We start from the raw sequence: 26,906 nt of genomic DNA on the forward strand, positions 1-26,906 counted from the left end.
GAAAAGCGACCACTTTCTGGAAGGGAGGACGTGCGGAGAAGTGAATCCAAGGCGATATTCGGGAACATAGACGGTGGGGCAGGGGCCTTCCGTCAGCCACTACCAGCAAGTGATAGAGCAGTGGAGCACAAAATAGGAACTTTTAGAAGTCGGCTCCGCTGAGGGAAATCACTCAAGTAGCTAAGCAGGAGGTGGAACCCTCGCTGGGACAGTGTGATCTCAGGACCCTCGGGGTCACAGAAAGACCGGGGGTGCCTGACTGCGGCAGAGCTCCCAGGTATCAGAGCGGGGAAGCCGGCTGCAGAGACGGAGCCGAGGCGCGGGCTCTCAGCTTGGGGTTGCCATAAACTGTGATCCGCGGCCCAGTCGGGCCACTGTTCCTCCAGCAGGGACCCAACAAGCGGCAGATCCGGGGAGACTCCCCTTCCTCCCCCGGGAGGAGTGGCACGGGAGTGCACCGCAGGGGTCTGCTGGGTTTGGAGACTCCACATGGGGGTCGGGTGCCAGAGATAGAAATGCTCGGTCACAGGCCGGGTGAGCACGGAGTGCGGCCGGAGACCAGGGACACAGGAGTGACTGAGTACTTTTCTCTGGGGGCGCACTGAGGAGCAGGGCCCGAGTTCTCCGCTCCTCCAGGTGGAAATTGGGAGACCACCATTTTCACTCTCCTCCTCCAAAGCTGTACCGAGAGCTTGCAGGGAACAAAAGCTCCTGAGAGCAAACCCAAGCAGCTTGCTTAGCCCGGACCGACAAGGGCGGGGCAATTGTGCCTCCTGCAAAGACATTTGGGAACCATAGCAACAGGCCCCTCCCCCAGAAGATCAGCAAGAACAGCCAGCCAAGACCAAGTTTACCGATCAATAAGAACGGCAGAATTCCAGCGCTAGGGAAATACTATACATAGATTCATGGCTTTTTTCCCCCTGATTCTTTAGACTTTCAAAGTTAATTTTTTTTTAATTTTCTTTTTTTCTTCTACTTTTTCTTTTTTTCTTTTTTGAATTTTTTTTTTAATTTTATTTATTTGACAGAGAGAGACACAGTGAGAGAGTGGAACACACGCAGGGGGAGTGGGAGAGGGAGAAGCAGGCTTCCCGCGGAGCTGGGAGCCCGATGCGGGGCTCAATCCCAGGCCCCTGGGATCATGACCTGAGCCGAAGGCAGACGCCCAACGACTGAGCCACCCAGGTGCCCCTCTTTTTTGAATTTTTCTTTTTCCCTTTTTCAACCAACATCTTATCAATCGCTTTTTAAAACTCTTTTTTATTTTTCATTTTTAGAGTCATATTCTATCCCTTCATTATAGTTAATCTTATTTTTGGTATATATATAAGTTGTTCTCTCTTTAAAATTTTGGGATACAGTTTCTTCTAACAGACCAAAATATACCCTAAATCTCTAGCGTATATCTTTGTTCTACTCTCCTGCCTGATCACATTCTCTCCCTTTTTTTTTAACTTCTCTTCTTTCTTTTTTCAACCAAATTCTTATCAATTCCTTTTATAAAATCTTTTATACTATTCATCTGTACACTCATATTCTATCACTTCATCATATTTACCCTTATTTTTCTACATATATGTTTTTCTTTCTTTAAAATTTTTGGGGGCAGTTTCTTCTAACAGACCAAAATATGACCAAAATCTAGTGTATGGCACTGAGGCACAGCGCATCTGTGGCATCTATTCATCAGGATGATCATATCTGATCATATTCTTTCTTTTTTCTTCCTTTCCCTTTCTTTTCTCCGGTTTCAGGTCGCTTATGATTTGTTTAGTGTATATTTTTCTGGGGTCGTTCTTACCCTGTTAGCATTTTGTTCTCTCATTCATCTATTCTCCTCTGGACAAAATGACAAGATGGAAAAAAATCACCTCAACAAAAAAAAACAAGACACAGTACCGACTGCCAGGGACATAATCAATATGGACATTAGTAAGATGTCAGAACTAGAGTTCAGAATGGTTCAGAATGATGATTATAAAGATATTAGCTGGGCTTGAAAAAAGCATGGAAGATACTAGAGAAACCCTTTCTGGAGAAATAAAAGCACTAAAATCTAAACAAGGTGAAATCAAAAAGGCTATTAATGAGGTGCAATAAAAAATGGAGGCTCTAACTGCCAGGATAAATGAGGCAGAAGAGAGAATTAGTGATACAGGAGACCAAATGATGGAGAATAAGGAAGCTGAGAAAAATAGAGAGAAAAAACTACTGGATCACAAGGGCAGAATTTGAGAGATAAGTGATACCATAAGACGAAACAATATTAGAATAATTAGGATCCCAGAAGAAGAAGAAAGAGAGAGAGGGCAGAAGGTATATTGGAGCAAATTATGGCAGAGAACTTCCCTAATTTGGGGAAGAAAACAGGCATCAAAATCTAGGAGGCACAGAGAACTCTGCTCAAAATCAATAAAAATAGGTCAACACCCCGACATCTAATAGTAAAACTTATGAGTCTCAGAGACAAAGAGAATGTCCTGAAAGCAGCTCGGGAGAAGAGGTATGTATCCTACAATGGTAGAAACGTTAGACTGGCAACAGACCTATCCACAGAGACCTGGCAGGCCAAAAAGGACTGGAATGATATATTTAGAGCACTAAACGAGAAAAATATGCAGCCAAGAACACTATATCCAGCTAGGCTGTCGTTGAAAATAGAAGGAGAGATAAAAAGCTTCCAGGACAAACAAAAATTAAAAGAATTTGTAAACACAAAACCAGCCCTACAAGAACTACTGGAAGGGTTCCTCTAAGCAAAGAGAGAGCCTAAAAGTAACATAGACCAGAAAGGAACACAGAAAATATACAGTAACACTCACCACACAGGCAATACAATGGCACTAAATTCATATCTTTCAATAGTTACCCTGAATGTAAATGGGCTAAATGCCCCAATCAAAAGACACAGGCTATCAGATTGGATTAAAAAACAAGACCCATCAATATGCTGTCTGCAAGAGACACATTTCAGACCCACAGACACCTCCAGATTGAAAGTGAGGGGGTAGAAAACCATTTACCATGCTAATGGACACCAAAAGAAAGCTGGGGTGGCAATCCTTATATCAGACAAATTAGATTTTAAACCAAAGACTGTAATAAGAGATGAGGAAGGACACCATATCCTACTTAAAGGGTCTACCCAACAAGATCTAACAACTGTAAATATGTATGCCCCTAACATGGGAGCAGCCAATTATATAAGCCAATTAATAACAAAAGCAAAGAAACACATTGACAACAATACAATAATAGTGGGGGACTTTAACACCCCCTTCACTGAAATGGACAGATCATCTAAGCAAAAGATCAACAAGGAAATAAAGACTTTAAAGGACACACTGGACCAAATGCACTTCAAAGATATATTCAGAACATTCCATCCCAAAGCAACAGAATACACATTCTTCTCTTGTGCCCATGGAACATTCTCCAGAATAGATCACATCCTAGGTCACATCAGGTCTCAACTGGTACCAAAAGATTGGGATCATTCCCTGTATATTTTCAGACCACAATGCTTTGAAACTAGAACTCAGTCACAAGAGAAAAGTCAGAAAGAACTCAAATACATGGAAGCTAAAGAGCATCCTACTAAAGAATGCACATGTCAACCAGAATATTAAAGAAGAATTTAAAAAATTCATGGAAACAAATGAGAATGAAAATACAACTGTTCAAAATCTTTGGATGCAGCAAAGCCAGTCCTAAGAGGAAAGTATATAGCAATACAAGCCTTTCTCAAGAAACAAGAAAGAAGAAAGGTTTCAAATACACAAGCTAACCCTACACCTAAAGGAGCTGGAGAAAGAACAGCAAATAAAGCCTACACCAAACAGGAGAAGATAAATAATAAAGATCAGAGCAGAAATCAATGAACTAGAAACCAAAAGAACAGTAGAATAGATCAAAAAAACCAGCAGCTGGTTCTTTGAAAGAATTAACAAGATTGATAAACCCCTGGCCAGACTTATCAAAAAGAAAAGAGAACTGACCCAAATAAATAAGATCATGAGTGAAAGAGGAGAGATCACAACCAACACCAAAGAAATACAAACAATTATAAGAACATCTTATGAGCAACTCTATGCCAGCAAATTAGATCATCTGGAAGAAATGGATGCATTCCTAGAGATGTATAAACTACCAAAACTGAACCAGGAAGAAATAGAAACCTGAACAGACCTATAACCACTAAGGAAATTGAAGCAGTCATCAAAAATCTCCCAACAAACAAAAGCCCAGGGCCAGATGGCTTCCCAGGGGAATTCTACCAAACATTTAAAGAAGAATTAATATCTATTCTTCTGAAACAGTTCCAAAAAATAAAAATGGAAGGAAAACTTCCAAACTCATTTCATGAGGCCAGCATTACCTTGACCCCAAAATCAAAGACCCCATCGAAAAGGAGAATTACAGACCAATATCCCTGATGAACATAGATGTAAAAATTCTCACCAAAATACTAGCCAACAGGATTCAACAATACATTAAAAGGATTATTCACCACGACCAAGTGGGATTTATTCCTGGGCTATAATGTTGGTTCAACATCCGCAAATCAATCAATGTGATACAATACATTAATAAAAGAAAGAACAAGAACCATATGATCCTCTCAATAGATGCAGAAAAAGCATTTCACAAAGTACAGCATCCTTTCTTGATTAAAACTCTTCAGAGTGTAGGGATAGAGGGTACATACCTCAATATCATAAAAGCCATCTATGAAAAACCCACAGCGAATATGATTCTCAATGGGGAAAAACTGAGAGCTTTCCCCCTAAGGTCAGGAACATGGCAAGGATGTCCACTATCACCACTGCTAGTCAACATAGTATTAGAAGTCCCAGGCACAGCAATCAGACAACAAAAAGAAATAAAAGGCATCCAAATCGGAAAAGAAGAAGTCAAACTCTCACTGTTTGAAGATGATATGATACTTTATGTGGAAAACCCAAAAGATTCCACCCTAAAACTGCTAGAACTCATACAGGAATTCAGTAAAGTGGCAGGAAATTGAGGAAGACACAAAGAAATGGAAAAACGTACCATGCTCATGGATTGGAAGAACAAATATGGAGAAGATTCAATGCTACTTAGAGCAATCTACACATTTAATGCAATCCCTATCAAAATGCCATCAACTTTCTTCAAAGAAATGGAACAAATAATCCTAAAATTTGTATGGAACCAGAAAAGACCCCAAATAGCCAGAGGAATCTTGAAAAAGAAAAGCAAAGCTGGCAGCATCACAATTCGGGACTTCAAGCTCTATTACAAAGCTGTCATCATCAAGACGGTATGGTACTGACACAAAAAGAGACACATAGATGAATGGAACAGAATAGAGAGCCCAGAAATGGACCCTCAACTCTATGGTCAACTAATCTTTGACAAAGCAGGAAAGAATATCCAATGGAAAAAAGACAGTCTCTCCAACACAATGGTGTTGGGAAAATTGGACAGCCACATGCAGAAGAATGAAACTGGACCATGTCCTTACACTACACACAAAAATAGACTCCAAATGGTTGAAAGACCTAAATGTGAGACAGGAGTCCATCAAAATCCTAAAGGAGAACACAGGCAGGAACCTCTTCGACCTCAGCCGATGCAACTTCTTCCTAGAAACATCGCCAAAGGCAAGGGAAGCAAGGGCAAAAATGAACTATTGGGACTTCATCAAGATAAAGAGCTTTTGCACAGGAAAGGAAACAGTCAACAAAACCAAAAGACAACCTACAGAATGGGAGAAGATATTTGCAAATGACATATCAGATAAAGGGCTAGTATCCAAAATCTACAAAGAACTTACCAAACTCAACACCCAAAGAACAAATAATCCAATCAAGAAATGGGCAGAAGACATGAACAGACATTTTTCCAAGAAGACATCCAAATGGCCAACAGACACATGAAAAGGTGCTCAACATCACTCGGCATCAGGGAAATCCAAATCAAAACCTCCATGAGATACCACCTCACACCCGTCAGAATGGCTAAAATTAACAAGTCAGGAAATGACAGATGTTGGCGGGGATGTGGAGCAAGGGGAACTCTCCTACACTGTTAGTGGGAATGCAAGCTGGTGCAGCCACTCTGGAAAACAGTATGGAGGTTCCTCAAAAAGTTGAAAATAGAGCTACGATACAACCCAGCAATTGCACTACTGGATATTTACTGCAAAGATACAAATGTAGGGATCCGAAGGGGTACGTGCACCCCGATGTTTATAGCAGCAATGTCCAAACTATGGAAAGAGCCAAGATGTCCATCAACAGATGAATGGATAAAGAAGATGTGGTATATATATATATATACAATGGAATATTATCCAGCCATCAGGAAAAACCGAAATCTTGCCATTTGCAACGACATGGATGGAACTAAAGGGTATTATGCTAAGCGAAATAAGTCAATCAGAGAAAGACATGTATCATATGACCTCACTGATATGAGGAATTCTTAATCTCAGGAAACAAACTGAGGGTTGCTGGAGTGGTGGGGGTTGGGAGGGATGGGGTGGCTGGGTGATAGACATTGGGGAGGGTATGTGCTATGGTGAGCACTGTGAAATGTGTAAGACTGATGAGTCACAGACCTGTACCTCTGAAATAAATGATACATTATATGTTAAAAAAAAAAGATAGGAAGGGAAAAATGAGGGGAGGGAAATCGGAGGGGGAGACGAACCATGAGACTATGGACCCTGAGAAACAAACTGAAGGTTCTAGAGAGGAGGGGGGATGGGTTAGCCTGGTGATGGGTATTAAAGTGGGCATGTACTCAATTGAGCACTGGGTGTTATACGGAAACAATGAATCATGGAACACTCCATCAATAACTAATGATGTAATATATGGTGATTAACATAACATAATAAAATAAAATTAAAAAAAAACATTTTGTGTCTACCTTATCCTGTTGTGTATGCATCTGAACAGTCATCCTTTTTTAAATGTAAGGTTTATATGAAATATAATGTATTATGAAATAGTAGTATGTCTCCCTGTTGCAAATCCATAAGCTGGAAAACAACGCACATTGATACTCCATTGTGCAGAGAGGGCACGACACTGCTCAGGCTCTTCAGCATCCTCCAAGAATATGGAGAACATAATGAGCCATGCCACAGACATCTGGAAGAACAAGATTGACAAGCAGAGAAACACTCCTGAATTAGAAAAATACAGGTTGCCAAGAGGAAGGAAATGCTATGGAAATGACCACTCTCCCATGTTATGAAATACTGCTTGCCAAATACTAAAGAAAAAGAAAAGATAAAAAAAAAGTCCTATTTCTACCTTAGCTCAAAAATTACATTATCACAATTTCTGCATTCCAAATGTCAGTAATAAAATGAGGAAACGTAAGCTTTATTTTTTACACTTAACATTCTGAAGACCGTGCGCAAAAATAGTTTACAAGGGTTATGTGAGATTTGGGGGTAATGATGGAAGAATTTAATCCTCACCCTCCATACCAGAAATTTGATAGATAGTAGCTAAAAAAAAAGAAATTAAGTTTGTAAAAAAAAAAGAAGAAAAAGAAGAAGTGAGGGAAGCATGTTACTTAGAGATATCAAAATAACCAGGCAAAAAGAGTTAAAACAGGTTGTCTTGGGGAAGAAGAAATGAGATAGGGTAAGTAGGAGTCTACTGCATCTCATCACAAATCTTGTTGAGCATTTTTCTATTATACTACCAGCAAGTAAAATTTGAACGGAAAAAAAAAAAGGCAAAAATTAAAAAAAAAAGAGGCAGGAATACCATAATAAGCCAAAATAAATAGATATGTAAATCCTATCAGGACACAGATTCAAAAGGCAACTTGGAACACTGGAAAGGACACTTTGGTTTTAGACTGGATTCTGCTTCTATCTATCTATGAGAATCAGGACAAATAACTCCCCTACCAGCACTCCAGCCTCAGTCTCCCTATCTATAGAACAAAAAGAACCCCCTAAGTGCCTAACATTTTGTGATTTTAAAGGCAAGAATCAGTCTTAGGTAGACTACATCAGGGAAGGATGATGATATTAGAAATACAAAAGTTATCAGAGTAGAAACTCCTTTTTTTAAGCCCTTTCCAAGAAAGGAGCACCAAAGTTGTGTTTCTAAAGGTCAAGGATGATGGGATGTTGATGAGGAGAGAGTTTCTCCAGTTTCTGTCCCAGAGAAAAGGTCCCAGCAAGGAAAGGAGTCAAAGGCTTAAAGCCCAGTTTGCAGAAGGACCCTGACCACATTATGAGACAAGATGAACATTCTGTCCTGGGGATCTTTCCTTGATTAAATGAAAATTCATGCCAGCTGTGTTAAAGCTTAAGCATCCCAGATTCTTAAGTGGCCTATATTTGTTTAAAGTTGTCTCCAGCTACCAACCTAGAATAACACCAATACTTCTCTTTGGGGTTTCATCCTATCTGGCAAAAAAAGAAATGTGATTTTTAGTTTATACATAAAAGACAGCACTCCAGATTATAGTAGTGGCTATAAGGGGTGACATTCAATTGTAGAGATTTCCCATTGGGTGACCAGGACTCAGTGTGAATCTGAGAAGAAATTGTGTTGCCATTAGTCCTGCATTCTAGCTGTCAAAGATGGATGGTCTATATCTGGGCTAGAGGAAACACTCAACATCCAAAACTGTGATATAAATAAATTACAATATGGGAGGTAGTAAGTGGTGCTGGAGAGAGTTTAGAAAAAGAGACTCTGTGTTGATAAATAATATGCTTAACATTTACTGTGACTTCTTGCCATTTGTGATCTATTAGTGCCCTGCTGCATCTTCCTGAGCCTTCCTGAGCCTTCTCCAAGAGTAAAATAGAGAACAAGGATGGCCATGATCAACACACTGCTCGCAACACCCAAACTCTACATGGTAGGAGGAACCTGTGCCAGCTAGGTCTTCTGTTTGGGAGTTTATTTTCCATGCACCCAAATGCATTTATTAGCTTCAAAGGAATTTGAATCATGACCTTCAATCACTTCAGGCTACCCTTATAGCTTTGCAGTCTCCTAGAATCAAGACACAAGGTTTAGGGTCTTTTTTTTTTTTTTTTTAAATAAAACTTTGACCTGAACTGCATCTAATTCTCAACCAACATTAGCCCAGTTTGTAGTAAGCAAGTATGACATCATTTCTAAAATCAAATTTTAACTTCCAGATGGTGCAAAACCACAAGCAAGCACATAGGCCTCCTGATGTACAGACGTTTAAATACAGGGACGATCAGAAAAGAAAGAATACGGTCGATTAAAAATTAGAATATATAGCTGTAAATTGGGTTTCCCTCATGAATATTCGGACTTCACTCAACAGTGTACATCATTTATAAAAGAATCAGAAAAGCCTTGAAGGTTAGGTTATATTCCAACATCAGGTAGAGACATAAAAGTTAAAATGTTTGGGAATATGAAATACCTTTCCCTGCCTCTTCACTCAACACCAAATAATTTTAAGGCCCTTGACTCTCTCTCTCTCTCTCTCTTAAACTTTGGCAGTTTACTCAATAATAAAACTTGGCAAGGCAAAGAGCACCATCATTTCCCAGAAAAACAAAAGAAAATTAGAACTGTATGATATAGTCAGTGCACAAAGACCCATAGGTTGAATTTCCAGTTTTTACATATGACTTAACCGCATGGGAACTAGTCACCTAATGTTAAAACAAGGACAATCTTTTCATTTTAGGAGAATTACTCATTTCCTTCTGATCCAGTTGTATGTGTATTTGTGTATGTGTGTGTGTGTGTGTGTGTGTATGTATATGAGAGCATGTAACATGAAAATTTAACCTTTTATCTGGCAGTATAAAACATGAAACATTTGTTATCACTTCAGCTCCAGGTAATAACTTGAAAGAAAAGGGCAATGGCAATAAAATTGGCAAAAATTGCCAAAATCAGAGTTAAATATCATTAATCTTTATGTCAGCACCCAGGAATTATAAGCAGTTCCATTGGTGAGGTATGTTTCTAGAAGTGCTATACATAAGCCTCCCGACCTTTCTGCTGTATTTTACATAGGCTTCAGAAACAGTTTCAATGTTGTGACCAAACACTAAGTGCTACTTGATGTGCCATAAATAATTTTTAAAAATCAAACGGTTCATTTCAATCTGAAAATGACTACAGCAACACTTGAGGAAAAGAAAAAAACCCTTGAGAGGGAAAAAGGGGCCACTTGAAAATTTTCGCAGATTAAATACTACTTACTTGACAACACTTCAGGAATTGAATAAACACAATATCACAAAGAACAACTTTTTAAAAAATGAAGCTGGAACACTCACAAAACTCCCAATATAGTTTTATTTCACATTCAAATTTTCATTTGTTTGTTTTTCCTAATAGCAGACTTGGATTAAGGGTATATTTGAATTTGATTCAACTTGCAATCATTCAAATGGGGAGACACTTTCAAGTTGAAAGTATGCATAATGTATACAGCCTCCAAAGAAACAAACACTAAAAATAACCTAAAATCAAAAACTTGCTTTGGTGGTAACCACTAGTTCTCACTCACATCCAATTCTCCTTTCCTTCCTGAATCCAGGGAAGATCTCCCTTCCCAGCCCCTTGCAGGAAGATGGGGCTATGTGTTTTATTCATGAAATGTAAGCAGAAGTGACATATGTCACTTCCTGTCCATCCATCCCCACACTCTTTCCCTTAGTCAGAGATCTTGAAGGCTACATTTTGCAGATGGTAGAGCTACAAGATGGCAGAAGCCCCATAAATCTGGATCCAAGTGACCATGAGAAGCAGGTTCACTCCCCACCTTCTGCTGCTCTAATCTTCAACTCTCAACATGGGTTGGACTTATAGTATGCTGTGTCAAACCACTCAGAAATTATTATTATAATTTCCATTGGTTTTGCTAAGGAGTGGGTACCTTAAAACTAGAAAGGTTTGTTGGTCTTAGAGATTGCTATAAACCTAAAAGAAAAAGGGCCACTATTCCTCCCTCTACTCCTTCTATGTGTAGGACCTCAAAATCTACTTTCCCCTATTTTATTTTAACCTTTCAGCATATCTCAATTAGGACTAGCCACAATTCAGGTGCTCAATAGCCACATATGGCTCATAGCTACCATGTTGGACAGTGCAGGTCTATGGCTAGTAAGCATAAAAGTTTCAACCTTTAGATTTCAATATCCCCTGTATATAAATGCTTCGGGGAGGATTCTGGCCTAATAGCAAACAAGGTTGGCTGAGCTCTACCCAGAAAATATCATCGCATTGACCTAGCTAGCGTAAACCATTTTTGACCTCAAAATGACAGACAGCTTGAACCTGAAGGAGCACTCTGGGAGGTTGTGATGTACCACGTAAAGGCAAGGTTATGGGGCAGGAATCCTACAGCTTTCCTTTGTCTAAACATCAGAGGTTATTGATCTTTACCAAAGAGAACCACATAACTCTCAGTGACCTAACTGGCTTGGTGATTCTGTTGGTACGGTCTTTCTGGAGTCTTGTTGAAGAGAAGAATTCAGAATAATCATTTCTTTTTAAAAACTTTTTTTTATACCAATCCTTAATTATAGCAAAAGTTGCCTTTCAGAAAAAACGTCCTTCAGCAGCTCCACCGTCAAACACCAGCTATAGAGATGAGGGCATGTCCATCTCTTATGCTATGCTTGGCTGGGTTATACCCTTCTACTCTTGGATTTCTGCAGCTATTTTGACTTCAGATTTCTCTTCTCTGTAGGAGCTTTTCTTTTAAATCTACAGTAACTAGAATTACACATTCATTTAACAAATATTAAGAATCAATTTTGTACCAGGCATTGTCCTAGGTGAGAGATACAACTTTTTAACAAAGCTATCAGGTCTATGACTTATTGAACCACACATTTGTGAAGTTGGGGGTGAAGTAGAGGAAACAAGCATTACGTCAATATCATCAGCAAACACAATTTTTACAATAAGTGGGAACTAATACAAATATAAAATCTAAAAGTTTATGTAAAATGCTTATAAAAAACTGGAATGACAAAAGGCTAATTTGTGGATATTTGTGTTTATTGGTGAAAATGCATATGTGTGTGCTTGTATGCACACAAAATAATAAAATTCATGATTTAGAAAATATTGGCTATTGTAAATCAAACCTGGACAGACACTTTGGTATACAGTAAAATGGCTTATTTAACCAATAGCTGCTTTTTACTGTGCAATCTTGGAACACTAAATGGCCTTCATTGATCTTTAAATCAGTTGTGCTTTATACCTGCTCCACTGCTTACAAGATAATTTTGAATAAATCTGGGTCTAAAAAAAAAAAAAAAAGCCTTGTAATACTAGTAAGTATGAACAGATGATGTATTTTCTCTTTTAAGAATTTATTTTCTAGCTTTGTCTATTAAAAAGGCTTAGAAAGGGGCGCCTGGGTGGCTCAGTCAGTTGAACATCTGCCTTTGGCTCAGGTCATAATCCTGGGGTCCCGGGATCAACCCACATTGGGTTCCCTGCTCAGCGGGGAGTCTGCTTCTCCCTCTGCCCCTCACCCGCTTGTGCTCTCTCTCTCTCTCTCTCTCTCTCTGTCACTCTGTCTCTCTCTCAAATAAATAAATAAATAAATAAATAAATAAATAAATAAATAATCTTTTTTAAAAAGCTTAGAAAAAGTGACTATCTGCATGTCAATGAGCACCTACCCAAAATGCCCAGATTGTGGTCTTTAAAAACCATATCTCAGTAAAGGAAATAGTTTCATGGTAGAAATGATTAATTTTAGATCTGTGGCAAGAAACATACAAGGTGAATATAGAATACTTTGTTGAACCAGAAAGCAAGGAAATTATTAAGGCCAAATAGTTTTTTTATTGGCCATGCATGGGACAACTGGATGCTGCTGTATGAACAGACAGGGGGCAGGAATGGAGTTTGGGGACAGGTAGGGAGCTACAGCAGTCAACCAGAGGAGAGACAGTAGCTGCCACAACAAGGATGGAGGTGATAGAGAGGAAAACCGTGGCTGTGCTTGAGACATATTTTGAGATACAATCAGCAGGCAGCTGGCAGAACTGAGGGTTTATATGTATAGGGATGAAAGGAAGGAAGGAATCAAAACTAATTCCTGGCTGGAGCAACTCTTTAGATAATGCAATTATTGCCTGTGCAGGGAAAGACTAGGGAGAATCAGACTTGGGGGTATGAAATCAAGAGTCTGAGATTAAGCTAGATGCAAGGAAACATCCAAAAGGTAAATGGTTATATAACTTGGAAGACCCTAGGACAATAGAACCTGAACTACAGTCTAATTTATGTGTGAATAAGCAGTCCTGTACTTATGTCTACATTCCTCCAAAAGACTAATTAGGACATCTACTGCCCATTTACAGATTAACTCCCACTTAGATGCAACTATTTGAGACAAAGTTGATAAACACTTGTAAAAAGATGACATCGATATAGTTGAAAACCAAAAGATAGCCCTTTCCTAAAAATATTCCTGGTTTTTTATCTTTATTTTTAGGGTCTCGCTTCTCCACACAGTCATGAATAGCAAGAGATTTGGTCATTTCTATTATGCCCTTAAGTTCCTCAAGGCGAATGTCAATGATGTATTTACTGTCCTGTTGATCACTACAGTCAGTAGATTGATAATGACTGGGGAAAATCAGGTTCTATGGTTCTGCTTCTGTGGGCTAGCTTTCCTTTGGCAACCAAAAGCTTATGCATTTGACCAAGGGAAAAACCTATATTATATTTTAAGATATTTAGATAGCACAAAAAGAAACAATAATGGCTATATTATAAAGTGCTTCATAATTTACAATATACCTTTCTCTTAAATTATAAGTCTGTTCTCTTATACAATTTCAACTCAAAAAATAAAATTCAGGGATATTTAGTACTGAATAACCACATGCTGTGCTTATAAAAGTTAAGTTACAATCACTAGCTTGTTAATAACACAGTTGAGATTTTCAGGTTGTAAAGATGCATTTTGTCTTACCTACCTGTCAAAAAATTTTACTCAAGACCCACATGCCACCTACTTGAAGAAAACAATGCTTGGTTAAGAGTGCTTCGAATCACCCACATGGAAGAATTCATATCATATGCAGGTTAATAATCCAGCCAACTTTATAAAGGCTGTTTTCATACTTAAGTTTTTGGCTACTTCTTGCACTAAAATTAGGTGGTTTTAAGTGACTAGTCCAAAGTTCAAAATTTAATGTTCAGTTCAGTTCCAGCAAATTTCTGAAAACACATGGGAATTGTAACTCATGTGTTAATACTTAAAGTTTTTGTTAATAAAACTTCCAACACTAACCTTACCTCATTGAACTTACCTCACTGGTTTTTATGCTCACTATAAAACTATAGCTGTCATAATATTTTTGAATTACTACAAAAGGAAGTAAGCCTTTCCAAAGTCAATGTTATTTTGCAACATGATGATAGTTATAAATTCAAAATACTTAAAACCAATTTGCAAAGCTATCAATCTTAGTAACTCCTAACATTTAAAAACCCCATCTTCAAAACATTCACTATTATCAAAAAAACAAGTTTAGGAAAATACCATGTATCATTCATATTGTACCTTCCCTTCAAGTAAGCACATTATATTTAAACAAGAAGATGCATTTTAACATATAATTTTAAAATACTGGTTCTACTTAGATATGCCATGAACTTTCTAAATTATCACTGAAGCCCAAAGAACTTAAATCACTGATAATTTAGTACCAAGGTTAAGTAATAATTTTGTGATCTCAAGGTCAGTGCTTTTCAATAAATCCAAATAAGTAATCCCCATCTAGGTATGCTTGACATGTTTGTCAATGACTGGGAAATTAGGAACTGTAATCATTTTATTTAAAAGAGAATTAAACCCACATTTTAAAGTCATATCTCTCAAATCAAGATCCAGACTCCAGGAGGATGAGCACTTGTGTTCAAGGATACATGAGTTTGCTATAAGAATTGTTTTATGTTGTCTTTTCTTTTTGATGATTATCTCAAAAGTTAAAATGAACGTATTCTAGATCATGTAAATAACCTCTTATAAGCAAGAATGTTAAGAGATTTCAATATCTGCCTTTGTGTTTGCATTTAAGATTCCTTTGGGGTAAAATGGAGAAAGCACAGAAGGACTTCTTATTTCTCTGATATGCCATCAGACATCATGGTGGCCATGCAAACAAGGGTTTCATCAGAACTACAGAAACAGCAATCAGTGAGGAAAGCAGGGTATCACACAGAACACCACTATGCAGACTGTCCTGAACTAGCACCTGTGCTATAGTGGTTGGTACTATATTCATATCAAGTATAAATTAATGTCCAGCAAATAATCCTTTTCCATATAAAGTTAATATCATTAGTTTAAATTTTATAGGCTTTGGCACTGTATTTTCATTTAGTGTGTAATTTTGATTTGGCTTCATAGTTCTTTAGAGTTATAGGCATGCCTAGTCTTATCTTTGTGCATAATTAAGTAACATAAGAAATAATTATTACATTAAGCAATACTGAGTGTCAGCAACATTCTTTTCACTCTTTTCTTTTAAAAGGAATTTCTTTTTCTTCCCAGGTGTGAAACAAACTGCTCTAAGTAAACAGTGGGTATTCTTTGAAATCTTCCTGGGTGTTGTGCAAATGTTAAATGGAGGAGTAGAGGTGTGTTCCATGATCAAGCTAACTGAGGAAATGTGGCTAGCTCTCCTAATTTATGGTAGACATTAGCATACTAAAGTTTTCATATCCCACAACAAAGATCTTACCTAACTCACCTTTTGCTGCATCTTTTTAACCACAAAACCCTTGTTCTTCTAAGAACACATAATAATATCCTTCAGAAATGTTTAGGAAAGATTTTTCTCAAGTATCTTTTAGCCATCAAATTTTAAGGCATGGCATAGATATGAAATGTTTCAGTGTGGTGAAATGAGGACACACAACTGAATTAGATTCAGAAGGCCCTGGCTCAGTCAACTAAATATTTTCAAGATGTCCCCTATGCCTCATAGTGTGTTAGGTGATGCACCAAAGTGTCGTATGCATTCCTCAGGGTCCCCTGTGAGGGAGGTTTTGTTTTTAAGGAAAAACACTAAAGCTCTGAGGTCTTGTAGGGCTAATTCAGGAGACTGCATTAAAGCCCCATCTTCTGGTTCAAGATCCATTCCACCAGTCTGCTTCAAGGTTCATTTATGGCTCTGCTGGCACCTGGAGGTGGGGCCTTTGGGGAAGTCAGTTCCTTCTCACGGACTCAGGTACCACCTCTATAAACCAACACAATTTTGTTCAATGGCCTCTAAAGTCATCACCTACCCCAAATTTTTATGATGGCTGAAAGTGAGGGATCCAGATACTAAAACATATTTTAAAACTTTGGTAATTAAAAGAGTTTGGCATTGATGCAGAAAGAAAAAGAGTAATTCTAAAATAGATTCACATACTTATGGAAATTTAAAGATTTATTTATTTATTTATGAGAGAGCGAGAAGAGCAGAGGGAGGGCAGAGGGAGAGAGAGAATCTCAAGCAGACTACACAGGGCTCAATCTCACGACCCTGAGATCATGACCTGAGCCAAAATCAAGAGTTGGACGCTCAAGGGACTGAGCTACCCAGGTGCCCCATACTTATGGAACTTTAGTATATGATAAAAGTGAGATTTATAGATTCAATAAAGAAAATATGGATTATTTAATTAATAATGACTGAAAACTGACTATCCACTTACAAAAATAATAAAGATAAAACCTTACCTAACTCCTAATCACAAAAATAAATTCCTAATAAAGAGTTAGATGTAGGGCGCCTGGGTGACTCAGTCGGTTAAGCATCTGCCTTAAGCTCAGGTCATGACCCCAGGGTTCTGGGATCAAGCCCCACATTGGGCTCCTTGCTCTGCGGGGAGCCCGCTTCTCCCTCTCCTCCCCGCTTATACTCTCTCACTGTCTCTCCTTCTCTCTCTCTCAAATAAATAAAATCTTTTTAAAAAAAGAGAGATGTAAAAAAAATTAAACCATGAAAATACTAGAAAAAAATGTAGGGGCTCTTCTTTTTATTTCTGAAGTATAATGGTCCCCTCTGATCTGCAGGGATATGTTTCAAAACCTCCAGTGGACGCTTAAAACCACAGATAGTACCAAATTCTATATATGTTATGTTTTTTCCTATACATAGACACCTATGAGAAAGTTTAACTTATAAACTAGGCACAGTAAGAGATTAACAATAACTAATGTTAAAATATAACAATTATAACAAAATATTATAATAAAACTGATGTGAATGTGGTCTCTCTCTCAAAATATTTTTTTCTATCATATTTACCCCCTTCTGTTTGTGATGACATGAGTTGATAAAATGCCTACATGATGAGACGAAATGAGGTGAGTGACATATGCATTGTGACATAGCATTAAGCTCCTATTGACTTTCTAAAACCATGGAAAGTAAAACTGCAGATAAGTGGAGGAGTACTCTATAGAAGTGCTTTCTAAGCAAGAGAAAAAGCTTAAATACCTTAAAGGAAAAGACAGACAAATAAGATTAAATAAAAATGAAAATGTCTTCATGAAAAAAGACAAAAGGCAAACTGTAGAAAATATTTGCAAAAGCCAAATGTAAAATGCAGTGTGGATTCCAGTATAAATATGTTTTCAATTGGGAATGACAGAAGTAATATGTGCTTATGTATACATAGAATATTTCTGGAAGAACACATAAGCAAATAAGTAAGAGTTTATTAAATGCATACTATATGCTCAGTTGCATAAGTGATAAAAACAAGGATTAAATTAAGATCAGTCAATTACACTTGTAAGCTTACTAGGGCATCCCACAGACTGCTCTGGGGAGCTTAGAGTAAGGTAAATCCAATCAAACCCAGAGCTCCCAGAAAAATCAACTGATCATCTGCCTTTCCAACTGACCTCTTCTCAGGGCAGAAATGCTGCAGTTAGAGGAGCAGGCAAGGGCACCATCTTTCCTAGAATTATTTATGGTGGTACATATTATGACTGCTATGACTCTTTATCTAATATATTATTAATACATTGTTCAAAGCCAAGTAAGAGTAATAGCTACACACAGAGGCTCTTAAGCTAGACTCCTCAAATTCATATCTAAACCTATTAGTTATATATAATATACATTTACATATAAATAATGATATATAATATAAAAACAAAATATATTATTTGCAGCCATGTATTATATTACACAGTGGCAAATAATAACTCTAGTCTCCATCCATTTCTAAAATGCTCTGAACATTGGAGCACATCCAGAGAGACAGCATTCACTGAGAGACACCTCTGGTAACAAAGGCACTGGCTGATGCTATTTCCCTCCCATGCCCCTCAGCATGAGTACAGGTCCACTTGTGGGAACCAGCTCAGTGCAGACACTCACTACCTAACTTGCTTACACCAAGCCCCACATTCCAGTGGAACCACACCTCCTAATCATGCTTGCCTCAGTCCCAGCACAGCAGGCCCCCTTCCCCAGAAGATCATCCCAAACCCTTACTCACACCGCATCTCCCTGTGGGGAAGTTCCAGCAGTGATGGTGACAGGTTTCATTTCACAAGCAGACCAGAGCACACCTAGTTAAAACATGCCATTCAGGCCAGTGACCAAACACTGCCCACAACAAGCAAAAAGAGCCTCTGCAGATGACTGACCTGAAGGATAAAGTGGCCAAGACAAAACAGCAGAGCACAAGCAGCACACATTGGAGACATTCCCAGAAGTGCCAGACCCTGGGGAACAGGGGACACTACATGGCAGGGCACTACAAGAACTCTTCTTCATAAAACTATTACCCTCAAGAACAGGGGATGTAATTGACTTTCCTAAGACACAGAAACAGGCACAGAGACTTAAACAAATGAGAAAACAGGGAAATTTATCCTAAATGAAAGAACAGGACAAGGTCATGGGCAGAGATCTAAGCAAAACAGATTTATATATATATATATATAACATGCCTGATAGAGAACTTAAAGTAATGATCATAAGAACATTCATTGAACTTAAGAGTGGAAGACATGAGTGAGACACTTAACAAGGAGATAAGGAATAACATATCAGAGATAAGGGGCTCAATAAAAGAAATGAGAAACATGCCTGATAGAATGAATCCCAAAATGGAAGAAGCAGAGGAACAAATTAATGACCCAGAAGACAGAGTAAAGGAAAGTACTCAAGCTGAACAAAAGAGAAAAAAATAGAATTACACAAAATGAGAATAGACTTAGGGAACTCAGTGACTCCATCAAACATAATAACATTCATATTATAGGAGCCCTAGAGAATAAGAGAGAGAAAGGGGGGAAGAAAATTTGTTGAGAAATAATAGCTGAAAACTCCCCTAATCTGGGAAAGGAAACAGATATTCAGATCCAGGAGGGAGAGAGAACTCCCAACAAAATCAACAAAAGCAGATCCACACCAAGACATTTGTAATTAAATTGGCAAAATATATGGTGATAAAGAAAAAAATTTAAAAGCAGCATGAAGGGGCGCCTCAGTGGCTCAGTCGTTAAGCATCTCCCTTCAGCTTAGGTCATGATCCCAGAGTCCTGGGATCAAGCCCCGCATTGGGATCCCTGCTCAGCAGGAGGCCTGCTTCTCCCTCTCCCACTGCCCCTGCTTGTGTTCCTTCTCTCACTGTGTCTCTCTCTGTCAAATAAATAAATAAAATCTTTAAAAATAAATTAATTAATTAATTAAAAGCAACATGGAAAAAAAGGCACAGTAACTTACAAAGGAAAACCCATAAAGCTAGCAGGGGATTTTTCAGCAGAAACTTTCCAAGACAGAAGGGAGTGGCATGATATATTCAAAGTGCTGAAGTGCTGAATGGGAAAAATCTGCAGTCAAGAATACTCTAGCCAGCAAAGGTATTGTTCAGAATAGAAGGAGACATAAAGAGTTTCTCAGACAAACAAAAACTAAAGTAGTTCATGACCACTAAACCAGCCCTGCAAGAAATATTAAAGGGGACTTTCTCAGTGGAAAGAAGAGACCAAAAGTGACAGGACCAGATGGCTTCATAGACAAACACTTAAAGAAGAATTAATACCTATTCTTCTCAAACTATTCCCAAAAAATGGAAAAGGAAGGAAAACTTCCAAATTTGTGCTATAAGGACAGCATTACCCTGACACCAAAACCAGACAAGGACACGACTGAAAAAGAGAACTACAGGCCAATATCTCTGATGAACATAGATTTAAAAATCCTCAACAAAATACTCATAAACAGAATTCAACAATACATTAAAAAAATCATTCACCATGATCAAGTGGGATTTATTCCTGGGTTGCAAGGGTGGTTCAATATTCACAAATCAATCAACATAATATATCACATCAATAAGAGAAAGGATAAGAACCATATTACCATTTCAGTAGACACAGAAAAAGCATTTAACAAAGTTAATATCCACTTGAGATAAAACCCTCATCAAAGTAAGTTCAGAGGGAACACACCTCAAAATAATAAAGGCTATATGTGAAAAATCCACATCTAACATCATCCTAAATGGGGAAAAACTGAGAGCTTTTCCCCTAAGGTCAGGAACAAGACAGGGATGTCCACTCTCACCACTTTTATTCAACATGGTACTAGAAGTCCTAGCCATAGCAATTAGACAACAAAAAGAAATAAAAGGAATCCAAATCAGTAAGGAAGAAGTAAAATTTTCACTATTTGCAGATGACATGATACTATATATAAAAAACCCAAAAGACTCCACCAAAAAAACTGCTAGAGCTGATAAAGGAATTCAGTAAACTCAGAAGATACAAAATCAATATACAGAAATCTGTTGCATTTCTATACACAAATATTGAAGCAGCAGAAAGAGAAATTAAGAAAACAATCCCATTTACGATTGCACCAAAAATAATAAGATACCTAGGAATAAACCTTACCAAAGAGGTGAAGGACATGTACTCTGAAAACTATAAAACACTGATGAAAGAAACTGAAGATGACACAAAGAAATGGAAAGACATTCCATGCTCATGGATTTGAAGAACAAATATTGTTAAAATGTCTATACTACCCAAAGCAGTCTATACATTTAATGCAATCCCTATCAAAATATCAACAGTATGTTTCATAGAACTAGGAAAAACAATCCTAAAATTTGTATAGAACCACAAAAGATCCTGAACAGCCAAAGCAATCATGAAAAAAGAAAAGCAAAGCTGAATGGTTCACAATTCTGGACTTCAAGTTATATTACAAAGCTGTAATAAACAAAATAGTACAGTACTGGCACAAAAATGGGCACATAGATCAATAGAACAGAATAGAAAACCCAGAAATAAACCTGCAACTTTATGATCAACTAATCTTTGACAAAGCAGGAAATAATATTCAATGGGAAAAGAACAGTCTCTTCAACAAATGGTACTGGGAAAATTAGACATCAACATGCAAAAAAAGAAACTGGACCACTTTATTACACCATACACAAAAATAAATTCAAACTGAATTAAAGACCTAAATGTGAGATCTGAAACTATAAAAATCCTAGAAGAGAACACAGGCAGTAACCTCTTTAACATCAGCCATAGCAACTTCTTTCTAGATATGTCTCTTGAGGCAAGGGAAACAAAAGCAAAAGTAAACAATTGGACCACATCAAAATAAAAAGCTTCTACATAGCAAAGTAAATAATCAGCAAGACTAAAAGGCATCCTATGTAATGAAAGAAGATATTTGCAAATGACATATCCACTAAAATATTAGTATATAAAATATATAAAGAACTTATACAACTTAATACCCAAAAAACAAACAATCTAATTAAAAATGGGCAGAAGACATGAACAGACATTTCTCCAAAGAAGACATCCAGATGGCCAACAAATACATGACAAGATGCTTAACATCACTAACCATCAGGGAAATACAAATAAAAACTACAATGAGATATCACAATCACACCTGTCAGAATGGCTAAAATCAACAAGAAATCAATCAACAAGAAACAATAGGTGTTGGCAAGCTTGTAGAGAAAAAGGAACACTTGTGCACTATTGGTGGGAATGCAAACTTGTGCAGCCACTGTGGAAAACAGTATAGAGTTTCCTCAAAAAGTTAAAAATAGAACTACCCTATGATCTAGTCATGGCACTACTGGATATTTACCCAAAGAATGCAAAAACACTAATTCAAAGGGATACATGCAACCCTATGTTTACAGCAGAATTATTTACAATAGCCAGGTTATGGAAGCAGCCCAAGTGTTTACTGATAGATGAATCGATAAAGAAGATGTGGTATATACACACGTGTGTGCGCGCACACACACACACAGGAGTATTATTCAGCCACAAAAAAAAATGAAATCTTGCCATTTGAAACAACATGGATGGAGCTAGAGTACAGTATGCTAACTGAAATAAGTTAGTCAGAGAAAGGCAATTACCATATGATTTCACTCATATGTGGAATTTAAGAAAAAAAGAATAAAGGGGGGGGGAAAAGAGACAAATTAAGAAACAGACTCCAATTAAAGAGAACAAACTGATGGTTACCATAGGGAGGGGGTGGGGAGACGGGTTAAATAGGTGATGGGGATTAAGGTGATGAGCACTGGGTAATGCATGAAATTGTTGAATCACTATATTGTACACCTGAAAGTAATATTACACTGCCCCCTTAACTAACTGGAATTAAAATCTAAATAAATAAATAAATAAATAAATAAATAGCCCTGAACAAAATGTCATCCAAAAGAAAACTCTAAAAAGTACCTACAGGTATACACTATTTCCTCTATATATTCTTATGTTGCAATGTTTCAACTTCAGCCAAATATTTACTACTGAAATAGTTTTCACAGATTTGCTTTTCAAAATAATGAAAATACTTCCATCCTAAGATATTCAGAAATATGTTTTACACACACAAGTAACTGAAGGAAAGGAAGATTCACTACTACAGTTCCACTGTAACACACCCCACTAAAGCGTGTATTGAATTTAGGAACACTTTTAAGTGTTTCACTTTTAAGCCAAGTTGAAGCTTCACATCATTGACTTTTAAGACGAGCATAAATGATTCTGAAATGGGTGGTAACACCAAATTCTGTGCAAATTTACTTTGGCCAGAGCAAGCAACTATTTCTCTGTTGGGATTTGTTACAGACTCTTCCAATTTATAAGCATTTTGTTACTAAGGAACATGGATCTGGAAATAAACACAGCTCCAGGAATGAAGAAGACAATTGATCTATCATTATAAAAACCAATTAAGCTAGAAACAAGAACTGCCATGATGTTTAAAAAATCCAAGTCATGCTAAATACATTGTTTGTTCATTTTTTTTTCCATAAAGAGAAAAAAACAGCCATCCATTTCTGGGTCACCATCATTGCTCCTGAAAATATTTACCATGATCACAGCATTACTACAGCGGGAAACATTTTGGTATGGAAAATCCTGCAAATTTTCTCTGTGTGTATGTGTGTTTGTGTGTGTGCATGCACACATGAGCATGTATTGTATGCATGTAAATCAATTTACCATGTGAGCAATAAGTCAACTATATTCCACTGTATTATTCTTGCAGCAGTGCTTTCTTTGTTTAGAGTCCTAGAATTTTAAGAGAGAAATCAAAAGTAACCTGCTCAGAAAGTAACAATTGGTGATTAGAAGTTCCCACCATTTTCACCTCTGTAAAATGAGGAGGTTGAACGCACTGATCCAGTTCCAATTCTGACATTCTGTGATTTTATGATTCTATTTTGTTAGTTCATATTCTACAATACTGGAACTCATCAAACCACCCATAGACTAAGGGACTGTTGTTTCTGAGTAGCCTGATATCCTATAAGCAAACCCGGTTACTAGGCATTTACCCTTTTAAACAGTAAGCATTTTCAGTGCAATCTAAGGGGGAGGAACACAGAACTTTGCATCACATTTAGTCTTGCAAATAAAGTGTCTTGAGTAGAAAATAACTAAAAATCATAGTCTTACCTTTCACAATTACCAATTTTACAGAGAGGGGGGAAAAATGTGCTGACAGCATCATATCTATGCAAAACACAAGAAATAGCCAGAAATGAGAGAAGTAATCTAAAAGGAAGTACTGTCTGAGCCAGAGGGGGAAAATATGTCTAGAAACTACAACCTTCTTTTTCCTGATGATGGAGAAACCAAATGCACCAAGCAAGCTTGCCACTCTACTGCAACTCAAATACAAGTTAGTTTATACAAAAGAAAAGATGACTAAGGATGTTGCCAGGACAAACACATTGCCAGACCCATTCATATCGATAACCAGGCAGAATTTGAATCTTTTAGAAGCTGTCAACATTAACCAGATTAGTCCCGATATCTTCTGTAGATTAGGAAGTGGAACACAGAGGACACTTCTTCCCTCCTAAGTTTCTTCACACCAGGCATCGTGGGGAAGCATATAAAGGATCAGAGGTGTGCACAAATACCCCCACCCTATCCCCAAAGCATTCCCTAGAAGAAATACATGCTTCTTTGGATAAAATGTTTGTGTCCCATTTCCTTGATCTCTTATGGAACTCTTTCAACAAGACTGCCCATGCCTCTTAGAAAGTCTATTCTGTTCATCATCTCAAGGTTCTGTTTGTTCACCTCACAGGCCCACTCCTGGCAACTAGAAGGAGCTTTATGGAGCCTGGTGTTAAGAAGGATCCTAAGGCCACATCCATACTTGGTAAGAAGATTGGCAGAATGAAGAGGTGATGAGTTGTTAGGTACAGAAGTTTGGGGAACAATGGTAGGCCTATAGAGTCCCTCTGGATCTAGAACACTCAACTCTGAATCTTCACCCTTACATGCATGGCTGACCCTCTGTTCTTGGAGTAGGCTTTTCTTATGTATCCTCTGATCTTGAAAAACCTACTTCATATCTGTAGTGAGTTAAATGGTGCCCCCCCAAAAATATGCCCTTGTTATATAATTTGTGAATGTGACCATATTTGAGGGGCAGGGGGAGATATTTTTAGATGTAATTAGGGATCTATAGATGAGACCATCCTGGATTATCTGGATGGGCCTTAAATCCAACGATAAAGATCCTTACAAGAGACACATGGAGCAGAGACACAGATAGAAGAGGAGAAAACCACACAAAGATGGAGGCAGAGGTTGCAATTATACCATCTGGGTCAAGAATTGCCTGGAGCCATCAGAAGCTGGAATAGACAAGAGAAGATTCTCCCATAGAGCCTCTGGAGAGAGTGCAGCCTTGCCAACACCTTGATTTTGTATAACTGGTTCCCAGAACTGTCAGACAATAATTTTTTGTTGTTTTAAGCCACCAAGGTTGTAGTAATTTATTATGGTATCCCTAGAAAACTAATACAGTGTCCTCTTTCATTCATCCACTCACTACCAACAACCAATGTTCATTATTTTTTATGGGAATCCAAAGATAAATACTACCTTTGCTCTCCAGAGGCCTATGTTCTAGAGGAGTGGCATATAAACCAACAGCCATGAGAGAGAAGTGCAGAGCTCTCCCAAACAAGTGCTGAAAGTGTTCTCAGAGGATGTAACATCTGACCTGAGTCTGGGAGAAAAAGTTCACAGGGGAGATGGGGGTACACAGGATGTCCATGGGGTGGGCCAGCAGGACAGAGAAGAAGTCACCAGAGAATGGAACCATGAAGTGAGAGGCCAGATTCTAAAAACTGTGTACACAACATTAATGAGCATGGCATGTTTTCCTGTAGAAAAGACAGGAAATCTGTAGAAAATGCCTTTTCTGACCATGTAAAAGATATATGAAGGTTTCTTTTCCTACCTTGGTCACACTCAAGAATTCAAAGTTCAAACTCATTCCCAGTATAAACACAGTCTTTCTGTTCCAGATCCTGGATTGCCATTCCACCTTGCGTGACATTTGTAGGAAGTTTTCTTCCCCTCAAAACTCTTTGCTATGTGTAATCCTAGCATTCCCAAAAGAACTTCTAGAGCCAACCAGTTCTACAAGTACTTTTATCGGGGGGGAGGGAGGACTGGAAGTGGGGTGGGGACAAACGTTCCACTGTCAAATAAAAATGGGAAATGCTCTTCCTAGAATTTATAAAATGCTCTGAGAATCCACTTTAACTTTGGTTAATCAGCATTACCTAAGCTTATTTACCTCTAACACTCTCTTTCTTATAACATCCTATTAATATTCAAGGGAACATACTGTGGAAAATGCTACACTAGACTAATGTTATTTTTCAAATGTGAGTTTAATATTATATTCTATACTCAGCAGGTTTTCAATATACATTGTTAGTTAGGCTCACAGTCTCAGTGTTTTCCCCTTTCTTACCCAGAACTCAACACCTTTATCAGAAAACATGGGACCGAACAAATGCCCTCTAGACCACTGAGCAAGAATTGACTAAGCACCCGTCTCCAGAACACAGTGGTAGGCCCTGGAAACAAAACACATAGAAGATGGGGTCTGTGCCCTCAGCAGTTTGACACAGCCACACATTATGCAATTAATTCTATGCCTGACAAAATAACCACACAATAAAAGTGGGTTCGAGTAAGCCCAATGGAAGGAGATTTTTCATCTTGATTACTAGGGATTCTAAGTATTGTTTGCACAAAGGGGCAAAATAACCTATACAATTTACCATTTTCAAATGCTGAATTCTGTCAGACTCATAAGAATTCCCATGAACTTAAAAAAAGGCATTTTTCTGAAATACCTCCCTTCAGAAGACCAGGGCTAGCTAGGGTTTACTTCCATGTCATTTCTCTATATCCCCTGTCATCATTAGTTACTTTCATTAACATTAGTAAGTTGTAATATATTTATGCTTGTACCACCATAAAATAAAAGCTGTTAAAATAATCTCTTGGTTATTTCATGACTACACATGCTATAAAAATTATAAGGAGGATGGAATTAC

The 26,906-nt window shown here is 37.8% G+C and overlaps 1 protein-coding gene across 9 annotated transcripts in view; it reads right to left on the reverse strand.

Moving 5' to 3' along the window:
- Positions 1-26,906, reverse strand: part of ERC2 (ELKS/RAB6-interacting/CAST family member 2) — a 977,487-nt gene that overhangs the window by 573,734 nt on the left and 376,847 nt on the right. The window lies entirely within an intron of this gene.

Source organism: Zalophus californianus, chromosome 1 (assembly GCF_009762305.2).
Source record: "Zalophus californianus isolate mZalCal1 chromosome 1, mZalCal1.pri.v2, whole genome shotgun sequence".
Taxonomy (NCBI): Eukaryota; Metazoa; Chordata; class Mammalia; order Carnivora; family Otariidae; genus Zalophus; species Zalophus californianus.